The sequence below is a fragment of the Canis lupus genome, chromosome 24, assembly GCF_003254725.2.
Source record: "Canis lupus dingo isolate Sandy chromosome 24, ASM325472v2, whole genome shotgun sequence".
Classification (NCBI taxonomy): domain Eukaryota; kingdom Metazoa; phylum Chordata; class Mammalia; order Carnivora; family Canidae; genus Canis; species Canis lupus.
The window spans coordinates 12,200,794-12,228,473 of NC_064266.1; the positions used below are offsets into that span (position 1 = coordinate 12,200,794).

General features: G+C 41.5%; 1 protein-coding gene and 1 long non-coding RNA gene across 13 annotated transcripts in view; one reads left to right on the forward strand and one right to left on the reverse strand.

The window, feature by feature from the left end:
* Positions 1–19,723, reverse strand: part of SNAP25 (synaptosome associated protein 25) — a 78,805-nt gene extending 59,082 nt beyond the window's left edge. For 2 of the 3 annotated variants that reach the window (XM_025469311.3, XM_025469312.3), the window contains exon 1: positions 19,564–19,723. The gene's annotated coding sequence lies outside the window, so the exon portion shown is untranslated. Of the gene's footprint in view, positions 1–19,380; positions 19,405–19,563 lie in introns of those variants that run through there. The other variant, XM_035705385.2, reaches the window with a different exon arrangement.
* Positions 18,966–27,680, forward strand: part of LOC112673596 (uncharacterized) — a 130,052-nt gene continuing 121,337 nt past the window's right edge. For all 10 annotated transcript variants that reach the window (XR_004808808.2, XR_007405397.1, XR_003144917.3 and 7 more), the window contains exon 1: positions 18,966–19,291. This is a non-coding gene — a long non-coding RNA (uncharacterized LOC112673596). The remainder of the gene's footprint in view (positions 19,292–27,680) is intronic.

Below are 27,680 nucleotides of genomic sequence, written 5' to 3' on the forward strand. Positions count from 1 at the left end.
GTGAGGAGTTTGGGTTGGAGGCTTCCCAACATTTCTTCCAGTTCAACCTTCCCTGATTCTACAATGTAACCCACACATGTGGGCACAGAGATGACACAGCATGCTGTGTGGTTCCAAAGCGCCTGGAGAGTTGGGATCCAAGATGGGGTTCAAAACTAGGTATGAATGCCAAAGGCCCCTACTCTTCCTTCTCTGCTAAAACACTTTGGATTTTAAAATGATCATTTAAAAATGGTCTATTTAGGGGCAAGTGGGTGGCTCAGTCAGTTAAATGTCCAACTCTCGATTTCGACTCAGGTCATGATCTCAGGGTTGTGAGATCGAGTCCCAGATTAGGCTGTGTGCTGAACATGGAGCCTGCTTGAGATTCTCTCTCCCTCTCCCTTTGCCTGCCCCACACCTGCTCATGCTCTCCCTCTCTCTCTCTCTCAAAATAAAAAAATAAAGAATAAAAATGGTCTATTTGGATCCATGGTATAAAATTTGCACTCACTGATCTACAAGAAGCCATTTTCCATCACAGATATCATCCCCCTTCTTATACTTCTTGCATTTCCAACTTTTTTCTGGTTTTGTTCTGTGAGAGGTGGAGTAAATGGGCTGCTCACCAGTACTGGCTCCAGAGCACCAGAGGTAGTATTGGCACTAATGCTCTATGATATTGTTTTTCAAAATGACAGTATGTGTTTCATGAAGTCAGACACATTATCTCTAAAATAGTGCCTTGCAGAATTGTTTTGCATCCCACCTGCCCCCCCTTTATATTTCTTCACCACCTGGAAGCTGAAGCTCTGTGTTTACTGCGGGGTGTCCTCCCTGAGACTGCAAGAGCTGCCTCCTTCCTCCCACTCTCCTGCTGGCAGGCTGGAATTAATTATTCCCTCTCCTGGTCCTCACCTCATGCCATTTTATTTTTAAAATATTAACAACAGTAAATTGGGACTTGCATTTTGGTCTGATGCTCAAAAACAAAACATTTGGTGCCCGTTTGCTTGGGGCCCACAGGTGAAATCAGTCCCAAAGTCACAAGATGTCACAAAGAGACAGTTCTCTGACTCCTTCAGCAGGATACCAGAAACGGCAGGACCTGCCAAAGTGCCCGACAGATGTGGGCTGGAGGAGCACAGATCATGGTTGGGTGTGAGCTGGAGGCTATTTAAGGACCTGGAAAGTCCAAGATGTAATGAGGTTGGAGAGAGATGTCACAGTGCCCAAGGTCAGGGGGCCTGAAAGGTGAGAGGGGCAGCCCACTGCCCTGAGAGAGGGTTTGGAACACCAAAGGGTCAGGAGGTAATTCCCTGGAGGCAGCTTGAAAACAAGAGATAAAAGAACAGGACAGAAAAAGAAGGGAGAGGGGAAAGATTCTGGAAAATGGTGGCACAGGGGCTGGGCATGGGTGAGCCTTTTCTCAAAGGAGCAGGATAGTGTCCTGACCTAACTGGGTGGTGGTTACAGTGGATGGATGGAGTTGACACTCAAAAGTGGACCTGGATAGGAATCTCAGCTCTGCCATTTTCAGGTTGGGGGACTTACAGTAATTTATTAACCTCATTGCACCTCACTTTTCTCATCTGTAAAATGAAACTAATAATACCTCCTTGCAGGTTGTCACGGGAAGCAAATGCAATTATGTACGCAGAAACTCAGAACATGGGTGTTGAATAAATGGTACCCAGTAGGGGCCTAATGAATATGTGTTGAATAAACATGTTGACTAAACCAAATGGACCAAAGCTGGAGATGGGTATGTGCTTGGGGTATTTGGAGATGACAGTTTGCACAAGAGTAGCAGCCATCCGTAATGCTCCACCTGTATCTCCTTGGCACCCACCTTCCCTGTGCATTCTGAGGGCTACTCAAGCTATGACTCAGCGCCTTTGGGATTTCTCCAGTCTCCGGAGTAGCTTGGCCTCCCACAGGGCTGGAGGCAAGTTTATAGCTTCTGAAGGATGGGAATTGCTTTGCCTATACTTCAGATTCCTTGTCTTTTATTTATTTTTTTTTTCTTTTTTTTTTTTAAGAAGCGGGCTTCCCACTGAGCAGGGACCCTGATGTGGGGCTCGATCCCAGGACCCTGGGATCATGACCTGAGCTGAAGGCAAACACTCAACCAGCTAAGCCACCCCCAGGTGCCCCGATTCCTTGTCTTTTAAATGAAGCAATTCAGGACTGAGCCCCAGCAGGTGGTAGCCTGCTCACAAATATCCCCTTGCACTGGTTTCCTTCTCATTCTCATGCTTCCCTGGCTCACCTACTAGTGTTTCCTAGGGTCACCTCTCAAATAAAATATGTGTACTCATGTCCTCAGGGTCTGTTTCTGTGGGAGGACCCAGCCTAAGAGAGCATGCTGACTAAAGAATTTAGAAGCCTTTATTTAAATTTGTGCACACGTGTGTGTGTGTGTGTCTGTGCGTGTGTCTGTATGTGTGTGTGTTGGGGGGGTGGTAGTGGCGAGCTCAGTAAAGAAGCTGGTACAGGATCTGAAAGAGTGAACAGTTTCTCTGCTCAAGGTCTGATCCTCAGGAGTCTGCCATCTGATATCTGAAGTGAGCTGAGAAAATGTACAGCAGGACTCAGAATGCTTTTTGAAGTGCCGGACTAGACAGCTGGGTGAGTCAGACAACCCCTGCTCATCCACGGAATAACTAAGACGAAGGCTCTCGTGGGACCTGCTGGGAGGCACCAGCGCAGGTGCGTCGCTGGTTTTCCATGACGCAGCAGCACAGTTGAAAAGCCTTCAGGGTTTTTTCCACTGCCTCCTCCCTTGGGTTCCCATTTCCAAAGTGCTCATTGGGCAGAGGACTGGCTGAGAATTGTTTCTACCATGATGGGGAGCTCTTGCAATTAGAGGAGAAAGAAGAGTTTGCTTAAACAGGGGAAGAAAAAAAAAAGTTCAAATACAACTGCCCACACCAAGGCAAGCCCAGGCAAAATTTCAGATAAAGAAACGTCTTCACAAAACCATAAGAAGGTGATGTTTTTGTTTTTGTTTTGTTTTTTTCCAGTTTGAATCCTGAAAGGCTTACTCAGCCTTAATGTTCAGAGGAGAAAATTTTCCTTTTGTGTACCCCCTGAATTTACTGGACATCTGGGTCTGTGGATGTTAACTTGGAGAGACGCAGAGAGATGTTCCAGGCACCTTCTTGACCCAAGGATATCTAAAACTTAAGCCCGGAGGCTCTAAATTTGGCAGATTATAATAACCCATGCCTAAATTCCCTGGTGTGTGAATTTAGTGGGAGCTCCATAGCCCCAGGATGGAGGCCTGGTGCCCAGCCTGTGGCAGATAGAAGGGCTTTCTCTGATTAACGCTCCCATGTTTGGTGGGGGCTGTAGTAGATAGTTTTGCAAAAATGGTTGTAATACTTCTCCTCTCAGTATCATAATTTTGGGTGCCCCCTCCCATACTGACTCTGTGCTTAGCCATGAGACTTACTTTGGCCAATGGGACAATAGCATTTTGGGCCTAAACAGACTTTAAAAGTGCTCCCATGCTGGTGCTCATCCTTTCTTGCTGTTTTTGGTTAATGAGAGATAGTTGGTCTAGTCACTTGTCACCCTGGCCCACAGCCAGTTAACAACCACCACTTGTGGAAGTGAGGACATTACAGACCAACAAGACCCCAGCCAATCTACCAGCTGACTGAAGAACCATCCTATCCAGTTAACCACAGGCCCATGAGAAATAAGAAATTGCTGTTTTAAGTTTTGGGGTAATTTGTTACACAACAAAAAATAACTGCTTCAGGGAACCCCAAGTATCGCTTATGCCCACAGGACATGCAGATCTACCTTCCTTCCTCTCCTTTGGCTTACTCCCACCTCTACACTGGTAGTGCTGGAGGGGATCCCGACCCCTGATGCAGCACCAGTAGAAATCGCAGATGACTTCCATATCACTTCACAGTTGTTACAGGTATCTCAAAATGTATACTCTTATTACTACTTGAAATTGTGGTCATTATTAGACTCTCCACCAAATACTGCTATTTAATGCTGTACTTTTTAAAAGATAATATATTACTACATCACAAATTTAAAAATACTTTGATAAACACATCTCAGGATCCCTGGGTGGTGCAGCGGTTTGGCGCCTGCCTTTGGCCCAGGGCGCGATCCTGGAGACCCGGGATCGAATCCCACGTCGGGCTCCCAGGTGCATGGAGCCTGCTTCTCCCTCTGCCTATGTCTCTGCCTCTCTCTCTCTCTCTCTCTCTGTGTGTGACTATCATAAATAAATAAAAATTTTAAAAAAATTAAAAAAAAACATATCTCAATATAATTTGTTTCCTATGAAATCTTATGTATTCAATTTTATACATTAAAAAAGTATCACTTTGCAAAGGGATCCATAGGTGTCACCAGACTGCCAGCAGGGTCAGCGGGAAAAACAAAAAGCTAATTCTATTCAGATTTTTTAAAAAGTAAAAATTGCTTGGTCTATTTAGTGAAACTTATTTGCCCAATATTGTCTCAAAATATTGACATAACTTATGAAGGCATCTCTAGGGAAAAATTGTGGCAAAATAACCCAAGAAACTTGTATTTGATTTTGGCAGATCATAGAACCACCAAGAATGCTGTTAACTTTGGTAGGCAGCAGAAGCAAACTCAAATGTCTATAGGGGCTGGGAAGATAATAGAACTGTGTGGATTGAACCAGGTACATAAAGACATGTAGTGTTAGGCTCTATGGCGAATTGGAGGAGACATACCCTGCCTTAAGATGATCATATTTAAGATATCTGCAAATCCAGCATTGGCCAAATAAAGTAAGTTGGTGAATGGTATTAAGCCTAGGGGCCATTAGTTTGCCATCCATTAATTAGGAGCAGAACTGGACATCTGGCCAACCTTCATCCTTGAGCTGGCTCTGCCTTTGACTAATTTGACTGCCTTTTTTAGGGCGAATTCATAGGTTCCAGTTTTTATTTCTGAAAAATGACTTTTTTCCCCCTTTTACATCTTCCTTTCCAGAGCTGCCATAAAGATTTAAAAATTAGGACATAGTGGGGGAAACAATTTGGAAAAAAGAAACAAGTGTCTTTAAATACTTACAGGGTGAATTAATATAAATATTTGGTAAATGACCTGATAATAATCATGTCTGTGTATATAGGACACATACTGTGGCTTGTTATGTCTGCCAAGAAACTGGTTCCACCCCCAGTTGAATATCATGTTGTTCCAGCACATAAGTCATACTCTTCCCTAAGACTCCACATTCATAACTGATTGGTGTTGGTCCCAAGCTGGACCAATCAGAGGCTTTCCCTGAGATTTTTTTTAAGATGTTATTTATTTTATTCATGAGAGACAGAAAGAGAGAGAGGCTCCCCACTGAGCAGGGAGCCTGTTATGGGGCTCGATCTCAGGACCCTAGTATCATGACCTAAGCCAAAGGCAGACACTTAACCAACTAAGCCACCCAGACGCCCCTCCCTGAGATTTTTTTAACATGGGGTACAGACAACAAATGGCAGTGCCTTTTCCATAGTGGATGTGTAAAAAGTACAAATCGGGTGCCCATGTTTCGGGTATGTGGAAGGAGGAACTGGCTTTTTCACAAGAGAAAGTGAAGTTAATGTACAGAAAGAAGCAGGGACAGGAGGCAAAGAGAGAGCCTTGTTAGTGTTTGAACACCTCTCTGCTCTTCCCATGGTTCGACTGTTCAACATTTACTCACAGTCTTTGAGTAAGACAATTAATCTCCATTTTCGCCTAACCCACTTATATTTGAATTTTTGTCATGTGCAAAACCAAATAAACACAAGCAACATAGCCAACCTTTTCAAGAAGCTCTGCTTGGCAGCTCCGAATCATAGGAATGTTTCAACCTTGCTTTTACAGATGCTTGGTCACCATCTGAGGCCAAAGACCTCTGAGGGTAACAGCAGACTGAGAGATTTCCAGACTGAAGTATGGACCTGTGCTGGAAAGAAAATGTGAAAGAGGTGGAGGCAGAAGGGGCAAGGCAGTCCAGGGCAGTAAAAGCAGCAGTGAACTGTGAGTTAAGAGTCCTGGCTGCAACGTTCACCCTGTGACTTTGGTAAGTAATTTGTTGCTGGGCCTAGTCATTTAACATCTTTTAAAAAGGTCATTTGTAAGGTCTGCCCCAGCAACCCAAATGTGTGATTCTACATGAGAGGGGGGCAGAAAAGAAGGGTGATGTGAGCCATCAGTATCCTTTCTTTCCCCCAAGGGCAATCAATTGGTGCTGTGATCCAGAGCAGAAAACCAGAAATTGCAGGGATGTGTGGAAAGGGGCCAGGTCTCCTCCTTGTACCCATGACAGTTTATAGAAGGGCCCAAAGAGGAGCAATGGGAACTGCTTTATCCTTTGCACAGTGGGTACATTTTCCTCTCTGATGTCCTTCAGAGGCTGCAGGCTGGCATAGCAGAAAGAAGGAAGGGGCTGTCCTGTCATTTGGTGAGATTTTATATTTTGGTAAGATTTAGGGGGGAAGATTCTAGGAGCCAGAGATTGAGCCATTGTTGCAGGGGAAGAAAAATATAACAAAGGAGCCCTCTGTCCCCCACCCAAGACACCTGTCCTCATGCTGTGAATACTCACCTTCTTTATCCTTTGAATTCATTCTCATGAATAATAGCACCTCTTCTGAGTCCCTAGTCACAGCTTTTGTGAGGCAGAGAACAGTAGAAACACCTCATCCTCATCAGACCCACTTTAGGATGAACGTGAACACTTAAAGGAGTTACTAAGATCTCTAGGACATTGGTTCTTAAACTTGAGCATGCCTCAGAAGCACTTGGAGGTAATGAAAACACAGACTCTGTCCCCCCCCCCCCCACTCCACTGGAGTTTCAGATTCTGTAGGTGTGGGGTGGGGTCTGAGAACTGCGTTTCTAACAAACTCTCAGGTGATGTGGAGGCCGCTGGTCCAAAGACCCTAGTCTAAGAATCAATGACCTAAAGTAATGGGTCACTGATTGTGGAGGGTCCGTAGAAATGCACTTAAGATCTTAAAGTCAAACTCAAGTTTTCTCTTCTATTATCTATGTGGAAGAAGGAAGAACCATTTTCCGATGATCAAAGACTCATCAATTCCTACCTTGTCCCTTAAAATGGGAACCTCCACTCTTTGGGAAGACCAGTACTGCGAAGATAGCTTCTATCATCCTCTCCAATCCTTTCTTTATTTGTCCCAGCTTAGGAAAATGCAACCCCGTCTCCTCCAACTTGATTTTTTTTCTCAGATTTACCTGCTTACAGCAAGGTTGTATTTTCTGCTCCTCCAAGCTGCAAACCTCCTGAGAAATATTCTGTGCTTCGAGAGGTTTGGGTGGAAGAGAAAGATAGAACCTTAGTTTTCTAGCTATTCAGTCTGATTACACTTATCTCTGCGGCCCTTTCTCTTTGGTGGGTCCCAATATGTAGATTTGGAACAGAACTAGTCTAATTCTGGCTGCTGGTCCATTTTTTTTCGACCAGGCTCAAGCAAAAAGCTTCATATTTTCATCACTAATCCCTGTTTATGTATCCACTGGTTCATGGAGAAGGGAGGAGCAGCACTTAGCACCTTGACAGGACCTTGGTCAGACAGTAACATCTCTAAGTGTAGAAAATAACACCCACCACATGGTTGCTGCACAAATTAAGTATAATACTAGCTACAGTAGGGGGTGCCTGGGCGGCTCAGTTGGTTAGCCAGCAGACTCTTGATTTCAGCTCAGGTCATGCTCTCAGGGTCCAGGAGGGAGCCCCACTTGGGCTCTGTGCTCAGTGAGGAGCCTGTTTGAGATTTTCTCTCTCTCCCTCTCCCTCCTGCCACCCCCCCAACTCTTGTACGCTCTCTTTCTCTAAAATAAATAAATAAAATCTAAAAAAAAAAAAAAAAGACTGCTAACTACAGTAAATCATAATATAATAGCTAGTACACAGTAGATGCTCAAAAAACAATGTGGATTTCAAAATTTTTTCCCAAAGAGCTCTCTAATCCTCTAGCCTTAGATTCACAAGATTTCTCACAAAAGCAGAATCTGAGGTTATCGCCACGGTCAGGGTTGCTTTGAGATCCTGTTCCAACTTTGAAAAGAAGTCATTCTGTGAATGAGACTTAGGAGCAGGGATCCCTGGGTGGTGCAGTGGTTTAGTGCCTGCCTTTGGCCCAGGGCACGATCCTGGAGACCCGGGATCGAATCCCACGTCGGGCTCCCGGTGCATGGGGCCTGCTTCTCCCTCTGCCTGTGTCTCTGCCTCTCTCTCTCTCTCTCTGTGTGACTATCATAAAAAAAAAAAAAAAAAAAAAAAAATGGGTTGGCTACTTCTTTAAAAAAAAAAGAGAGAGACTTAGGAGCATACATTTTGCAGTTCACGTAACTCACCCATGTAGGTTTCATATTTATTGGTTTATGAATAAAGCTAAAGGTTTTGACAATGAGGTGAGACATGCAGGAATCTTGTACCCAAGGCTGGCTGCAAGAAAACATCTGTTGTTTGCACCTCTCTGCCTTCATATTGTGAGCACATACAAAACACACATGCACACACACAATATTTAATAAGGAATCCAACCCTTGCCGACAAAAAACCTAACACAAAGCTGAATACATAATGAAGCCAACAGATGTAGCTTCAGTAAGGATTCACTAAGTAGCTCACAGCAAATTTCTTTTTCTTAAGCTAAAGAATAGCAGAAAATTTTGCATACCATCTCTTTTTAACTCCTTAAGGGCCTTAAGTCCCCAGGCACCAAGCAAGAGGGGACCAGTGTTTAGTTAAACCATAACTAAGCCTCTTGGGTTTCCAAATGCTATCTTGAGACTCACAAGGCCATTCTGCAAGCAGAGATGCTATGCAAAGGCATTTTTAAAATCCTCCCCCAAATAGAAAAACCAAAGAATGTTGACACATTTTCCCATTTTATCATGCATGCTGCTCAAGCTAAAAAATACTGTGATACCAAGACCTATTTCTGTAAGCAAATTCAACATTATAAAGAGGAAAAGAAGTATATGGCCTTAACATAACCTGCAATAAAGAACACTGGAAATCTGGCATTGCAAATGATGGCTAATAGTACATAATAACAACAGTTTCTTTCTTGTTCCCAGAGTGGTGAAGGGAATAGCACTTCACAAGCATTAGCTCCCTTAAGTCTCATGATAACCACGTGACATATGCAAGGCAGCTATTGCTTGCTTTTTATAGACATGAAAACTGAGGCTCAGTTCAGGTTATGTAAGTTGGTCAGGGTCATATAATTGCAGTGGCAGAAATGGGCTACATATGCAGCCATTTCTCTCAATCCAGTGCTCAATGAGCTTGTCTAGATGCTGACTTTCTCCTGGTTCCTCATACCACGAAATCTCACCTGACTTTTTAGTCCAGAGGACTCAGTCCAGAGGACTGAGTTCTTTGGATTTTACTGACTCATGTTCTACAGGTCAGGAGCACACTTTCTGTTAGAAGATCTCAATGGATTGTATGTAACTGATGGGAAAACTCATAGAGTGGTGGGAAAAACATAGACCTTGCAGTCAGAGACAAGAATTTTAATCTCTTTTAAGGTGTTATAGAGATTCAATGAGTCAATGTATGTCAAGGATTTAGTGCACCATACCACAGTCATTCAATAAGTTAGTTACTTTTTTCTTATGGTCATCCAGTGGGATCTTTGTTCTCAGCTGGAGAGAGTAGGGTGCAGGATAACTGAACAGTGGTTTTAGACTTGTTTCATGACAACGGCTAGGTCAAGAGAAATGCAAAATTCAGTGCTTAGTTGGTAACAGCTTTTTAAAAAAGACAAGTGGGACTGATTTACCACATCATGCCTTGTTTATTTTTCTTTCCTAGGCAAGAGAACACTGGATGTTTGAAAGGAAAAGTTAGAAGCTGACATGTTTGAGGAAAATCTCTGGGAAGCAAACTCAACATCAAGTACACCAGGCTGCCATTCTAACAGAGAAGCAGCAAATATGTGACACTGAAAATGAGAGTTAGCTGAAGCCACCAATCTATATCCCTGTTAACTACGATATGTGTAGACAGGAGCATCAAAAATATCATTTTCATCTTAGTGAAAAGTAAACCATGTGTTTAACCATGTATTTAACCATGTATTTTATATATGTTAAAAAGCTGGCTCTGTATGTGAAACTGACTTAAATCACTCAAAGGCAACGGCTTTTCATCTCTGAATATAAACCTGCTTTTGGCAACACTTTCTTGAGAATCACCTGAGTCTTCCTTAGCTTTTTAACCCCTGATTCATTTGTGATAAAAGAGCAGATGAGAAAAATAAATTATCTGCCAAAGTTGGGCAACTAGTTGGGTGAACATAAGTGCTTCCTTGGGACAAACTCCATTCCAATGTTTAGGGTGAATCTGCATTCCTGAATTGTTCTGATTATAACATTTGGTCAATAAAAGTAGGCATTACTTACAGCAGTAGAATTCCTTTTTCCGCAAAGGGGTAGTTGGTATTCCAATTCATTCATTCATTTTCTGTCTACCTGGTGTGTGACAGACACTGTTACCAAGGATTCAAAGATGGTTAACATATGGCCCTTTCTCTCAAAAACTTTTATAGTCTGTTGAGAAAAATGCATAAATATGTAATTACAAAGCAATGTGATAAATCATACAAGGGAGATTGGTATGAAGAGGTAAATTTCTAAAAGCAAGAACTGGGGAACTAACACATATTTTTACTTGATCCTAAATATTTGAAACTCCTTTAATGACAGGAAGTTCTCAGAGGAGGGAAGTAGCTTGATTTGGGGAGTACTGTCATCAAAAAGATGCTGCTCTTTCTTTCAGTCACCCTACTCTTGCATGAACTTTATAGTTGGGGCTAGGTTTTCTGGCCTAGGAAGTACCACATTCCTTAAAGCTTGACCTCTTTTCTCCATGAGTGGTGGGAATAATATATATAGGGAGAGATCCCAATAGACTGGGATACAGGAATACAGACAGATACTTAAAGGAAATTTTAGTGATATCCATGTTAATAGAGACAAATTTACATAAGGGCATATCTTAAATATTTACTGAATTCCTTGACGACTAAGGCTGGTTCTTAAACAGTTGTTTTTGTTTTTTGTTTTTTTGTTTTAGATTTTATTTATTTATTCATGAGAGACAGAGAGACAGAGAGAGAGAGAGAGAGGCAGAGACATAGGCAGGGAGAAGTAGGCTCCATGCAGGGAGCTGGTGGTGGGACTTGATCCCGGAACTCCAGGATCACCTCTGAGCCGAAGGCAGACGCTTAACCACTAAGCCACCCAGGAGTCCCTTTTTTTTAAACAGTTCTTTTTTAAAGGTTTTATTTATTTATTCATGAGAGACACAGAGAGAGAGAGGCAGGGACAAAGGCAGAGAGAGAGGCAGAGACAAAAGCAGGGTCCATGCAGGGAGCCCGACGTAGGCTGGTTCTTAATACATATTCTGTTTATGATGTAGCAATCTTGCTATGAATACTGACCACTTAGTAGAAACCTTCAATCAATTGCACATTTTGAATAGATAGCCAAGTTCTTTTCTAAGTTGGGTTAATATATTAGATTCAAAAAGGGATTCTATGTGAAACATGTCTTCTAAAATGAAAATACCTCAAAACAGGGCGCCCAGAAAAATGCACTGAGGGCAGAAACATGCATGCTTTATTTACTGCTCTGTCTTCAGTAATCAGTACAGTGTTTTCCTGTCACATGAAAGATGCTCAATAAATATTTGTTGAATTAATTAATGAAAAGTGCCATAATGACAGCTGATTTATGTTTGAGGAACACGGGACAGTCATCTTGGAATTTGAAAAAAAAAAAAAAAAAAAAGCATATGTTCAGCAATTTATCTGGCCTAAATCAGGAATGCTATCTTGATTTCTAGCATTACAGTGAAGTTACAATAGGCTTTTCCACTAAAATAAAAAATCCACTCGACAGGACTATGCATAGTCTTCCTAGTAGACTCAGGCATCTCTTTCCCTCTACTCTCTGTCAATGGAGAAGTTGCAAAATTCTTACTTATAGCTGTCAGACCGATCTTGGACTAACTGCAGAGAAATTCAATATGCTGCTTTGTAATTTGTCAGTCATTATTTTTTGAAACTGTACAAAAGATGAATATGAAGAAAGGAAATCCACAGCATGGTCTGAGATTCTCCATAATAAAGGAATTCCGTCTAACTTGCAGAATTCTCAGAGCTACACCCAGATATTTCTCTGAAATAGGAGTGAGGCCAGAGTGCAGGGCTCAGGGGGACATCTCTGAAGGCTTTCATTTTCTGAAGTGCTGTTGTCAGCAAAGAATAGAAGCCACTCACTCAACCTGTGGGCATGAAAAGTCATCTCCCAAATTCAAAATCTGTGAGTGGTGGTATTTGGATATAGGAAGTGATGGGGAAGTGATGAGACTAGATGACCATTCTAGTGAGGAATATAACCTTGCTCTTCAAGTATACAATGAACCATTTTAGAGGATGGGTGAGGTGAATCAGCAGAAAGTGCAGTCTCAATTTAAGATATGAAAGAATTAGCCATCTCTGGGGAATAGGAACCAAATCCAGGTCAACAACAACAACAAAAATCCAAAAGCAGAAGAAAAGATTAGTGAGTTGCTTTAGTTCCCCCTTCACATGAAACAGAATTTGGCTTCCTTTACTAGCTAAGAGGATCATGTATATTTTTCCACGACCACAGAAATCAATCCCTAAATCTAGTGCAGCTGTCATGCAGCATCAATCCGGTGCTGACATTGTCATTCACTTTGAATTTCTCTAGAATGATTGTTAAGCATTTAAAAGGAAATACAAACCCTTAAAAAGGATTGTCGCCTCTCTTTTAAGGGATACAGATTTGTTCTTATCATCAGTTAATCACTACTGAGGCTAACCTCTATGAGTCAGCAGTAAGAAAATCAGTTAAGATCTCCTCTTGCAGTATACCACGCTTTACTCTGCTGAAAAGATGCCCAAATACTGCAGTAGGAACAGGACTGTAGCAACAAGGAGAACATGGCTTTTCCGGAACATGGGATTTTAATTCACATGTGACTATGAGTCTAATTAATAGACATTGTACTGCCAGCTATTAGCCTCTGAACTATAAATCTCATAAGCTTTAAGGCTTCCCCTTCTCCTCATCCCTTGACCTTAAAGCTTTTTTGAAATGTTATTTTACCTCCCCGCACCTAACCCATCATCAAACTTGATTAGTTTCTGAGCTAGCTACTAAATACCATGTGATTCAGGTCATATGAAGTGTTGAGTTTTAAGTACTTAAGAGCTCACAGACTCTATGAAAGTGTTTTCTTTTTCTAAGTGGCAGAGGAAGAAAGTAGAGAAATGAAAAAAATAGTATCTAATAAATTTCTTTAAGTCCAACATGGGAGATCATGAAAAGGGGTCTAGAAAAGGATTTAAAACAACAACAACAACAACAACCAGTTAATTAGGAGGAAAAAGACTTATAAAAATGTTTAGGCAGGTTGTAGGATATAGTCTGTGCCAGGCAGCAATAAATCTGATTGGGAAGGATCAAAGATACCCAAATCACTGACGGCTCAGATCAGGACTTTTAGGAAAAACCCAGGATTTCTTAAGTCTGAGTGTAAAGACTTCAGAAAGATGATGTCAAAGAAATTATTGGGAGGCAGGAAAGAAAAAGAGAAGAGGAAGAAAGAGATTGAGGAGGAGGGAGGCTGTGAATATAAATTAATCTTTTAATGGGGGAGGGAGTCAGATCAGGTACTGAAACAGTATTAAGGCAATTCTCAGCCTGAGATCAACAGATCACTGGACCCAAACCTATTATCCAGAGTTTTCAGCACTGATTTCATTAACTTCTCAATGGTAGAGATATTGGAAAATATTAGCCCAGTTCTGTCATTCTACAGATGAACAAACTGAGTTCAACAGTGGTTGAGTGACTCGTTTAAAGATAGTATGATTCCCAAACAAGAAATTACAAGTAGATTCTTTTGGGCTAGAACCAGATCTCCTGGCTCCTGATTACCATCATGCCCTGAAGCCCAACTGAGGAAGAAAACATATTGGAAAAGAAACCATGTACATTCTCTGTGCCTGATTAACCAATATGAAAAATGTAGAAGATGCAAGAGGTCACATAATAGTTAATAGCTTAGTCTCTGGACTCAGTACTTGCATTTAAATCCTGGCTCTGTTCTGTGATCTTAGGCAAGTTTCTTAGTCTTTCTTTCCCTCAATTTACTCATCTTTAGAATGGAAATAATAATAGTACCCTGATTACAGGGATGTTATGAAGATTCAGTGAATTAGTTACAGGTAAAAACTTTTAGAATTAGTGGCTCACTCTTCTCCCCCATAGGCCTATTCTGATTCATTTCTGCTTTAGATAACTCTGTTCTTCTAAATCAGATCTATGACTTACTAAATGTTATCTAATATCATATGTGAACCCATCCTATCACTATGGTTTGCATCATCCATTTAGAAATCAGAAACTGGTTGTACTTTTGCGTGAAGTGCTTCGAAATCCTTGTGAAGAAAATTATGTAGAAATGAGTAGCTATTATCGTTATAGCAATGATAGTAATTCTGACACTGCAGCTTGTGTTCTCTGGAAATTTCTCTGAAATCTCTTTCTTCTTTTACAACTAATTGTTTTTTAAAACTCTTCCTTCACTTACCATGTCCTGCTTCCTCAATGCTATGTGGTATCTATCTCTTCTCTCCCTCTTGATACTTGGAAGGCCCCCTGAATTCAGTTTAATAACCTACTCTGAAACGTCACTATTTCCAAATTTCCTCCAGGGAATCATCTTGGAAATCAACATATTATCCTAAGGATGTCTCACCTGCCAGTGTTTTGGTGAAGAACAGATGAGGATAGTCCCTTGACACTTCCTAGTGAGAACTGAAATAGCAACAAGATCTATGTCTGCAATTGCCATTTATTCCTCCACATGAAGCCACTGACTATTTCAGTTCAGCAGGGCTGACAGTATTTGGAATTTTGAAGCTCTGCTGTGAGAGTAGTAACCACAAGATTAAAAATGAAATAGGTATAATTCAGACCTCGAGCTAGCCCTGGAGTGAGGGTACTCAGCAAAGTCAGCTAGGATGGAAGGAAAAAAAATATGATATTCCATCCACTTCACCTCAGTTTTCCCAAATTTCACTATATATATATATATTTTTTTTTTTTAAAGGACATTTTTTTTTAAAATTTTTATTTATTTGTGATAGTCACAGAGAGAGAGAGAGAATGAGGCAGAGACACAGGCAGAGGGAGAAGCAGGCTCCATGCACCGGGAGCCCGACGTGGGATTCGATCCTGGGTCTTCAGGATCGTGCCCTGGGCCAAAGGCAGGCGCCAAACCGCTGCGCCACCCAGGGATCCCATATTTTTTTTTTTTTTTTCAGTTTTAGCTACTTGGGGTTGATTGTATGTGTCATGCTGCCTGAAACATGCACAGAAAAACCGGCATCTATTTTCATCCATCCAGCCAGTGTATTTGACAATGCAGAATACTCGGAGGCAAGAGAGTGTTCCACATGTTTATCATTCAAGTGTACCTTCTGGGTACCTCTCATTTCTGGATTCTTGACCTGCTTTTTAATCTTTCTGGTAGGTGCTCATCTTGAATAATTTGTTCTAGTCAATACTAAAAATTTGAAACTTACAATTAACTTCCTGGTAGGACTCATAAGTCCATGTGTATCCTGAGAAGAGATTCTAAAAGATGCCTAAATGAGGATTAATTTTTTTTCTTCTAATTAATCATCCTTTATACCAATTAACTCCCCTTTATTTCTGGAAGAAGGCAAATATAATCCAATCTGAGAATAGCAGTTCTCAGATTTTTTTTTTTTTTTTTTTTTTTTTTTAGTTCTCAGATGTTAAAAAGGACCCGGTTACTTTATTATATCAGCTTCTGCTCTGAAGTCAACTTTAGAAAATAAAGCACTAAATCATCAAATTGGTATTCAAGGCCTTTCATAGAAGGCTTCAGGTCTCTGTTCCAGCATATTCCTCAGCATAAGCTCCCACTACCCAAATGGATGGATATTTGCTGTCCATAACTTGGGCTTGCCTTACTTGTAATTCTGCCTATATTATAACTACTCAGCAGATCTCTCCCACTTCAACCTCCAAAAGCCAGTTGAAGTCCTGCCTCACTGCTCAAATCATTCTAGTCCAATGCAATATTGTCCTCCTTAGGATCTACCCTCCTTATTTCTGGTAACATTCATTGGGCAAATTATCATGTATTCCCTTAATGATTTTTCTTCCACTGTTTCATTGCATTTCATTCTGGTATTATTTGTTAATTTTTGTTGTTTATTGTTTTTACTAAGATTACTACCGGCTAAACTTACTGAGGTCAAAGACCATATAAGCATGAGACTTTATATCCTCTATGGGGTTCATTTATGTATCTGGTGCTCACTGATTGGTCAATATCTTCCTATCAGGTTGGTCCTTGCTGACAAGGGATGACACTGCAGAAATGTATCTACGCTGAAGCTGACAACACCAATTTTCTTACCTTTATAGAATTGAAAAGCATTTGCATAATATGAGAAAAATAGTTTATTCATAGTACATCATATAAAAAGCAGATTTATCTATTTTTATCCTTCATGTCTCCTCTCTCAACCTCTTTCTCAAGTTATCTCTCATTCTACTAATCATCAAAACCTACATGTTCTGCTGAAGGCTGCCTGCTATGGGAAGAGGTGCTACTGGCAGAAATATGTCTTCTGGCTGATAACCATCACTCTGGGGTTAACACCTAGAATTTAGGAATGTGTTTAGACAAGCTAATTAAGAAGCAGTTTATTGTGTCTGTACATGTGTGGTTGTGCATGTTTAACAAAGTAGGAATAAAATTGTAAATTCCTGCGGGATTTTACCATGGAGAGGTTAAGATTATAAATTGTTTCGTATTCTGAATGCCGAAGTGATAATGCAGAAAATGCCAATGCACAAACAAGCAGGTACCATCAGAGGATCTACATGAATGTTTCCTGGCACATCCTTATGTCCATCTGCTCCTGCCTCTTCTTGCCGTATTGCCCTGGATGTTTAAAATTTAAAATAGAAAATCTCTTCATTTTTTCCCCGAAAAATTTAACATTCAATAACATGAATGTTAAATTCATGCTTCAATTATGTTTTCCTTTAATTTCTCAGTAAGCTGTTCTAGAATTAGCTCCGTAATTGTGCACATTGCCACTTCTTTCCAGATCTTTACCCTTTGCCAGCTTCACTGCAGTCTTCTACCTCCACCCCCCTAACCCCCATTTCCCCCAGTCTTCCACTAGCAAACAAACCCAGCAGTAATTACTAATGTCCAAGCACGTAATTCTGGCACCGTTAGGATTTTTTTTTTTTTTTTGACGCAACTACGCAGAGCTGTCTGGACATGCAGCATGAAGTCAAAGCATTTTTAAAGACTCCTACCCATCTTTTCTCCCCTCCTCCTATCACTAAAACACAGTTGTTTATTTCGTTTGCGGATTGCAAGGTTATAAAATTCTTCCATGGAGTTACATAGCCCTGAATATTAATTTTACACCCATATACAGTAACAGATAAATATGTACTTATATGGAAACACATAGGTTATCCATAAAATTGAAAAACATTAGGAAATAAATAGCTAGGAATGAAAGTACCTCCTCTATATGGACAGGACCATTTTAGCAGCTCTAGTATAGAAATCATTGGAGTTATGACTAACAAAAACAATCCAAGATCTTAATGTGAGGCTTTTCAAAAGATCATGACAGTGTTTCTTTTAATGCGTTGCATAGATTCCTACATATGACGCTGTTACTCTTATTTAACAACTATTCAAATAGTACAGTTTTGCGCCTGGTATTTTATGACAATTTTAGTTATATCAAACAACAGGAAATATTCCTTGGTAATTTTTGTTCACTCAGAGGCCCCAAGGCTCAGAGTAGAAAATGATTAAAGTACTTATCACTGTCTCAGCAAAATCCCGCAGTGCCGTAATAGAAATTGCAGTAGATCTTTAGGTCAGAGTCCAGTTTCAGTCTAACACCTGCATGACCCTGAAGGACATAGTTGGATTTTGAGGAAAACCAGTCTTAATAATGTCCAGATCAGAAACTATCGGCCTGAGATAACCAATGTTCATAGGAAACACTTCCACTCCCTCTGAAACCATGGCAAAAGAGATTAAATCTATACCTTGTAGGACCTGTAATATTTCTGAGATGTATTTTTGTGAGTGTGTGCTTATGTACATGCCTAATTACAAGGATGGGAGAGAAGGAAGAAGAGGGCTTCATTCTTAAAGTTGATTCTGCTTAGTTTAACTATATATATATATATATATATATATATATATATATATATATATATCAAATAGAAATATATACAGAAATATATTACTCCTGTAAACAGATCATTTTGGTATCTTCATATATACCTCATTCATGCCCACCCAAGGTCTGCAGACAAATATACTCTGTGTTAAAAACAAAACCAAACAAAACCCTTGATATCTGACTGGAGGATGAAGCAGATTTTTCTTAAAAATGTGTTTACTTTCTACTTAAGAAAAAGGGACGAGGGCAACATGAGAAGTCTATAAGTAGACTTATTTCTTTTTTAAGCTATGCGGGAGCTGAGGATGGGAGCAGATAATTGCCTGCAAAGCAGTCCTACGGCAGGATTTATTTTTTTCTTTTTTAAAATTGTTAACCTACTACGTCTTCTCTATCAGGGAGTCTCTCTGTGAGACCGAGGTCTCAGAGAGGCAATTTGGCCTCCAGCCCTGACCGGCAGCTCTGGCCAGGCAGCTCTGCGGCAGGTAGATGCGGCGAGGCTGCCGGGCCGCTCTCCGCGGTGCTGAAAGGTCGCGGGCGCCCGCGAGGGGCCTGGGCATCGCTGTCCAGGGTGCTGACTGCGGGCCGCCGCAGTCCCCGAGGCGAGCCCACCCCCGCCAGCCCTCCGCAGAGCCCTCCCACACAGCATGACCCGCCCGCCTCCCGCCAGCCTGCAGTCGACGGGGAGCAGGCGGCATAAATCAAGTCCGCGGGGCATGGAGGCTGCTGCCGCTGCTGCAGCTCGGCTTGCCCGGGGCGGGAACTCCCCCTTCTCTCGCCTCCCCAGCGCCCACGACCTGCCTTCTCCCTAATTCTTCGCTGGATAATAGCGCCTGAACGACAATAGTCAAAATAACAGGGTCAGAACGACAGAGTTTGTTTTGGTCTACCGGGGGAAAAAAAAAATCAAAAAACCAGCAGCCTAAACATCTCTGAAAACTGCATCGCAAAATGGAAGAGAGTCCCACTACTGTTTCGAAAGAGTAAGTTATTATTCGGCATGTATCCTTGCGCTTCCTCCCCATCGCTCCATCTGCAGTGTCCCCATTCCTCCCTTCCCCAGGCGGCTCACCTCGAAAATACTTTATAAAGCCCCTAGACCGGAGCTATCCCGACGCGCACACACGGCATACCGCACCCTAGGTGCACAAATACTTGTATTTGCCCACGCTCACTTGGTCTCCTCGGCTGTGGTCCCCTCTGGGTATGCAGCCATCCAAAACCAGAACCACGACCTGAGGTGGAGGCTCCTTACCTTGGCTTCTGCAGAGGGTGATGTTCGCCTGGCCCCTCGCAGGGTGCAAGTGTGGAGGAGCCGCCAAGCCGGGAGGGAAGGAGAGACAGCGCCTGACCTCTCCGAGGTTTCGTCTTCAATGCAACGTGAGCTCTGCCCTCATCAAAGATGGCCGTCCCTTTTGACGTCAGCAGCTTTTAATAGCCCTCTCCAGGAGGGGCGGGGAGGAAGTGTGCCGCGGGGAGCGCGGGGGGAGGATGGAGGTGGGAGGTGGGCGGCGGGAGGGGCGGAGCCGAGTTGTGCGGACCGCTTGACTCAGCTCCCTGTGCGCTTTCCTGCAAACCTTTGTATTTCAGTCTTTTATAAACACCTGAATGAGGCGATTCTTATGACTCCATCTTAACACCCGGTGTCGGGCAAATACATTTATCTCGCGACTAGTTTTCTGATATTCTTTGTGTGTGTGTATGTATATATGTTATCTGTGTGTGCCTATATTGTGTCATATCTGCGACATATATGCGATTATATAGAATTTCCCCTCCCCCTGCTGAGTTGTCTTTGGTTGAGTCATAGAAGGGGAGGGGAAGGCAGAAGAGTAGAAGTGGGGGAGGTAGTCGAGGGGATTTCAGCTGCAATTCGCTTTTTCTAAGGAAGCGGCTCCGAAGGGGCATCCCTGTCAGCCCTCACCAGCTCCATATATGGCCAGGCTACGTGGGCTGCTATTTTTATGAGTGATTTCTTCATTTTATCAAAGCAGCACCCAGCGTTTAGAGTTTGCATTAATGTGGTCAGTTGGGGAGGCAGACGCGTACACGTTATTTTAAAGTACGTCAGAGCAATTATCTCTGAGAGATACAGAATGAATTGGGCGGAGGGGGAGGGAGGGGTAGTTAACCTAACCAGCGTGGGTTTCCTGGAGTTCAAGGCTTGGAGTTGAGAGTTATTTGCTGAGGGCAAACTAGATGACGCTGTTTTCGGTTAAATATGCAACCAGAACCTGGGGTTTTATGTTGGGTTTCTTAGGAATAGTTCACGGAAGCGCGCACAGACCTTATGGAACCATCCAGACTTCCAAGGGGAGTGGGGAAGGCTGAGGATTCCAGGATCTCTGGGACGCTACAGAATTTTGGTGGTTCATTCCGTGTGCAAACCTGGGTACCAGTCGAGGCTAGCCGGGGGGGGGGGGGGGGGGGAGTGCTCTGATGCTTAAAACGGCGTGGGCGAGAAAGGCTACCTGTGCTGGTCATATGAGAGATTAAAAATAATAACCATAAGGGAATAATCCTAACTGTCCTCCTTTGTTGTGCATTAGGCACCGAGGGAGGGCGGGTGGTGGGCTATGCAAATGGTTGCGCGGCGGCAGCCTCTCGGATGATTCACAGGTGTTGGGGAGGCTGTCGCGGGGCTCCGCGGGGAGGGCGAGCTGGAGAGCGCGTGGGAGGTGGGGGACCTCGGCTGAGGAACTGTTTGTACTTTTCCGGGAAGGATGCGATTAGAAGTCGTGCCTCGCAATGTTAAAACTCGATGGCCTCTTTCAGGCGATGGAAAATCCTTGTCTCGGGTCCGGAAAAACAAGGCACAATCCCCAACCCTGCCAACACACACACACACGCACACACACACGCGCGCACACACGCGCGCACACACGCACACCCGCGCTCTGGCCTGAGAGCCAGGCTCAAGTTTTTAACTGCAAGCTAAAATTGGAGACAATCCCGGGAAAGGAAAAGAAGAAAGCAGAGTTGTAAAGGGGACGTTTAGAGCCAGCAGAGCTTTAAGAATTTAATAAAGGATGCTTTTAATTGAAATAAGTAGAAGGCAATGTTTGTTGAGGATTCCCTGACCCAAGGATATTTTGAAATATTGATATTTTTAATAATAATTAACAAATAGTGTTTGGATTTTTATTAAAGCAGGATTCCTAAAACAAGGAATGTTGCTGAAATTTGTTTACTTAAATACTTATTAAACATTTAAGATTCTTATACAATAAAGAAGAAAAAGATCTGCATGGTCCTTAGATCCTTAATTGCCAATAAAACTCCTGGCAATGGTTCTCACTTTCATTATAAAGCAAGCTGGGGTGGGCTGAGAGAAGTGGTGGCAAATACAGAGTCACTACAAAATCCTTTATAGTCAGAATTTTGTTTTTTCCAAAATGTGACACTTATTTAGCATGTGGAAGTTTCTTGGAGAAAAGCCTGCAGTGGAGAGAAATAAAATATGTGTATGGTCCTCAGACTAAAGTCATTCATGCAGAAAGTTTTGTGAAAGAATGAAGGAGGTGGAGGATTTCCCAGATAAATAAATAATAAATAAATAAATAAATAAATAAATAAATAAATAAATAAATAAAAATTAATCACTGATGTAGGTGGTTCATCCTGCAGGCAAAAGTTATGTGGCAGTCACTGGGGAAGATTGGCTCGGTATCCTGAATTTTCAACTGCTGATGCCCCACACTGACATCTTTAAATATTACACGTAAGAGGAGAGAGTCAGACTGATTCAAAGCTTCACAGAAAATACCACAGGCCCAAAGGATTATCTCGTGGTGGTGGCAGCATTTTCCACTTTCCTGTGCTTATGCTGAAAATGACACTGTTTAGGAGTTTTTTCATCTTGCTCTGGGAAAGATAGCAGAGTCTAATTTGAGAAACCGGAACACTGGATAAATATAAGTCTACTAAGGATGACCAGATAGCCCTAAATGTATTTTAAATATGATAATGAGATTTTTCCCCTAGGGTTTATTCATTGCTTCATTAAAAAAAAAAAAATCCATAGCCATCCTTGCCAGTAGGAAACCAGCAGATTCAAGTTATTCAGGCTCTATAAAGACCTAAACCACACAAAGAAGGAAGATGATGGAAAATTTGCTTTGAAATGATTCAGCTGCCTATGAGTTATTTCCACAAAGAACCAACATGTAGAGTAACTAATCCTTAGGAACCCATTTGATGAGTAATGTGAAAATTACCTGCTCTGCTGGATGGATATTTACACTATGCTAATTCAGTCTCTGAAAACTTTTACTAGTGCATGCCCCAAAGTATTCTAGTTTGTAATAGTTCCAGATCCAGGTATTTAGCTTGTATTTCCCAGGTAAGGTGCAAGATGCATGATTGACTGAAAAATGATGACTTCAAAAAGTATAATAACAAAAATTTATTTTTAAAAATTTATTTTCATTTATTTGGGGTGGAGAGGGGCAGAGCAAGAGGAAAAGAGAAACCCAAGCAGACTCCATGCTCAGTGAGAAGCTCAATACAGGGATTCCATCCTAAGACCCTGAGATCATGACCTGAGCCAAAACCAATAGTCAGATGGCTTAACCAACTGCACCCCCAGGCACCCCAATAAGTTTTCACAAAACTTTCTATCATATGTTCTTTCCAAAGTCCATTTTGCAAGTAGTTTAGCTACTTACTCAGCTCAGAAACCCCCTCTCCAAGGTCCACCTTTGGTATATGCATGACACCCTATAACGATATTTCAAAAACACCATGAGGGCACAAGGCTTGGGCACAGGAATATGCAATTTGACAAATCAACTGTTTTGATTCCTTGGTTTTCTTTCCACATGGCTTGTTTACCACTTTTTCTTTAAATGTTCTTCTAGCCCTTAACCCAGCCCCCACCCCATCTACAGGTAGTGAATGAATAGTACCTAGTGAAAGCTTAGATGCTCCCCCATCTAAACTCCCCCAATTTTCCTTGTTCCCTAAAGCCACTAAGGTAGGGACGTATCTTGTGAGAGGTAGAAAAAGAACCAGGAATATCCGTTTCTGTTTCTGGCTTGCTATGGAGAGAAGAAATAAAACTATACACCCAGAGTTTTAAATCACACTTTGGTTTTTACTAAGAAAAGCACTGTAGGAAAGGAGGAGAGTGCCCATTAGCCAGAGGCTAGGTGCTTCCACACTCCTGTTCCTTAATGCATCAAAATTATAGGCTCTCTTTTGTACATGGATGCATCCTAGAACCCTCTCCAATGCCAAGACATGGCTGTGGTCAAGTAGGAAGGAAGAACTCGTGTCGTCAGTCAGGGATAGAAAGAAGGAGAGCATGGTAGTCAAAATTAGGAAACCTTAAAAAGGCTATTTGGGAGGGATCACAGAATTCCTTTGGTGAATCTTTTCAGAATCTTCTTGTTCTGTCAGCTGTCTGTACCTCAGTTATCTCATAGGTAAAATGGGGACAATAACTATAACCAACTCACAAGGAAATCGTGAAGCACTTAGAATCATCATGTCTGACACCATGAAACATTGGTTAAATAAATCAAATCGATCAATTTGATGAGACTTTTAACTTTCTCTAAGTAGTGACACATAACTCTGCTGCATTAATATGGAGAGTCGTTTTTTTTTTTTTTTCATTAGCTTCTAACTAGATATGTATAATTTAATTCCTCTGGGCCTTGGTTTCTTTATCTGTATTCATTCATTCATTGACTCAACATCTAATAAATGGTACAGCTGGTATTTGAACCCCATGGCCCAAGTTCATAATTGTCATGCTTTAGTACAGACTCTTCTAGCACCATCAGTTTATCCCCTCTCTATTAGTCAGGGTACTCCAGAGAAAAGGAAACAGAACCAATAGAATATATACGCACATACATACACACACATATACTCTCTCAGTATATATATGTACAAAAAGACTTATTATATGCTCACATGATTATGGAAGCTGATAAGCCTCAACATCTTTAGGGTGAGTCACAGGCTGGAGATCCAGTAGAGCCAATAGTGTAGTAAGTCCAAAGGCCAGCAGGCTTGAGACCCAGGAAAAGCAGTTGTTTCAGTTTGAAAATGAAGGCGGGAAAAAGCCAGTGTCCTAGTTTAAAGCGTTCAGGCTGAAGGAACTCTCCACTCTCCGTTACTCAGGGGAGATTCAGACTTTTTATTCTATTTAGGCCTTTAGCTGATTGGATGTGGCCCACCACATTAGGAAGGGTAATCTGCTTTAGTCAGTCTACTGATTTAAATATTAATTTTATCCAAAGACATTCTCACAGAAATACCCAGAATAATGTTTGACCAAATATCTGGGCACCCCATGGCCCAGACATATTGACCCATAAAATCAACTATCACATCCTCCTTTGACAGCTAACCTCTCTGCCTCAACATATTGTGGCTTATGTATGACATTTTTCATTAGCAGCCTCAGGGTCCATTTGCTGATGGGATCACTGACTACAAGGCTTGGTTGGGGTGAATTCCAAAAAAGGGATCTAGGCTGGCAAGATGATTACTTGGAATAAACAGAAACAACATAGTCAAAGGGAAAGAGTGCCAAGTACGGTTCCAGAGGGATCGGAGGGGATTCCAAGGAGGGAATTCAGAGATCAATACCACATAAGTAGCATAAATCAGAATTGGGTCAAGATGATGCACTCAAAATACGCTTGAAAGAGTCAGCCAGGGAGGTCAGAACAGAACAGCAAGGTTGATCACTGTTTTTGAGGGAATGATAAGAGACCTTAAATAGAAACTTACTCAAGGAGCCAAACTCTGGCAATGAAAATCAGGTTGAGATGGGTTGAGGTGAATAACAGATATGTCTGGGAAGAGACAAAGGATATCTGGAATGATTCTGTCAGCCTTGGTCATGAAAGGCAATGCCACTCTGCCAGCTAACAGGCACCAGAGCATTTTCTTCACTCTACTATCTCAGCGAGTAGCATCAGTGATCTCTTGGTCATATCTAATGGACTTCCCATGTTTATTTTTTTTGTAAGTTTAAGGACACTATATATGTTTTTAAGATTTTATTTATTCATTCATGAGAGACACACAGAGAGAGGCAGAGACACAGGCAGAGGGAGAAGCAGGCTCCTCAGAGGGAGCCCAATGCAGGACTCGATCCCAGACCCTGGGATCACACCCTGAGTCAAAGGCAGGCGCTCAACTGCTGAGCCACTCAAACATCCCTGGACTTCCCATGTTTCTAAACCTCTGGCTTCACTTGACACTCTTTATGACTCATTCCATTTCTGAAAGTGCTGTATGAAGTGGCCTTACCTCTGGTTCTCTCCCTTGTCCTCATTTTCCATAGCAGATGAGTTGAAGCAACCAAATTGTGATGCAGAGCAGGTGAAGCTGTACATTTCCCTGAGCCCCACACAAGCCTTCTGGAAGCTCCATTTGTCCAGGAATGCGTCCTGACTCTCTACCATGAAAACTTCTCTACTCTAAGCCAAAGAGTAGAAAATTTAGCAGCTTGTATTTGTATAGCCTTGTACAAATGATAAAATATGATCACACACATGGTCTCATTTTATTCTCACAATTCTCTGAGATATGCGTAAAATAATTATTTTAATTTTAAAATAATACATGAGAATTCCGGTTTTTCCAGACTCCTGTACTCTCCATTGTACATAAAGAGAACCCAATGTCTTATTCCTTCCTCCACATATTGTATTAAAAGAATGTGACTCAAATCCTTGAGTTTAACCATTGTCTGTATATGTATGACTTAATTTTGTATTACCAGTCCCATCTTCTCTCATGAGCTTCAGAGTCATATTCTTAGCCTCTTACTGAATACTCAGATTTCAGGATCAAGGCATCCTCAAACCGAACACATATATGCCTCAGTTGATTTCCTCCACTCTTCTTCATCTCTTACATTCTTAATTAACAATCTCAGCAGGTGTCCTGTTGGCTAAATTAGCACTCAAAAACATCTTTGTTTAATTCTCCTTTTCTGGCTTTTCTTCATCTCCCCACCTCTGGACTGGGTCATGTACCTTTTCTCCTCTCTATGCACTCATTTCTTGGTGTTTTATCTAGTTCTAGAATCTCAAATAGCATCTATCTATTAATGCTCTCATATTTACACATTCAGCCCTGATTTATCTCTTAAATTCTGGTTGGTCCATTCAACTTCCAACTCAATCCCTGCTTTAAATATAAAGCAAATAGGGCAGCCTGGGTGGCTCAGCGGTTTAGTGCTGCCTTCAGCCCAGGGCATGATCCTGGAGACCTGGGATCAAGTCCCACATCGGGCTCCCTGCATAGAGCCTGCTTCTCCCTCTGCCTGTGTTTCTGCCTCTCTCCTCTCTCTGTGACTATCATGAATGAATAAATAAAAAGTCTTTTAAAAAAAATAAATAAATATAAAGCAAATATGGATATAAAACCTAGCATGTACCAAGTGGAATTTGTGGTTTTTAACTCCAAAATGGGTCCCTTCCTCATTTTCCTATATTTATAAATGGCAACTACATTCACCTATTTCCTCACGATGAAAATCTTGTCTTATTTCACTGGTCTCTTTCATGTACATCTCACCTATGAGCAAACATTGCTCTATTTTAAATACATTTTCTAAACCCAACCACTTCTTAACTTCCACAGTTGAAGCCACCTTCATCTTTCACTTGGGCTATTACAGTAGCCTCCTGATTTGCTCTCTAGTCCTGATTTCTTCACATGGCTACCATGATGGCACTTCTAAAAAATAAATCTTTTAAAAAAATGTTTAATGGTTCCTATGACATTAAGAAGTCTTTGTCCTAACCTATAAGATCAGGCTTCTGGCCACTTCTCCAAATTCATTTCCCCACACTCTCTCTCTACTTACACCATTACAATCATACTAACCTTCTTATTCATTGTACAGTCAAATACAGTTCCACCTCAGGACCTTTGCATTTGCTATTACCTTTACCTGAAACACTCTCCCCCAGATCATCTCATATCTAACTTCTTCAAATGTTTCTTTTTCAAATGAGTCTTCTCTGAGAATCCAAGCTAGCTAACCTTGTGAACCTCCAATTCACTAACATTCTTTATTCCCTTACCTTGAATTATTTTTCTTCATAACACTTTCTCCCTTCGACATTATATATTTGTTTATATATGTGATATATATAAGCATATATATAGGTAACAATTTTCAATGACAGTAGCTTTTCCTTTGGGTATTTTTTGTTTCTAAATAGTATGCAGACATTGTTAATTCTTGATTCATAAAATAGACGATCATTTGACTTATTGTTATGACCAATGATAATCAAGTTCTCTTATATTGCCCCTTTCCTTCTCCCTATCATCTCAATGACTTTTTATTAAATAACTACTCAGTTATTAATAAGAATAGGTTAGCATTGTTCA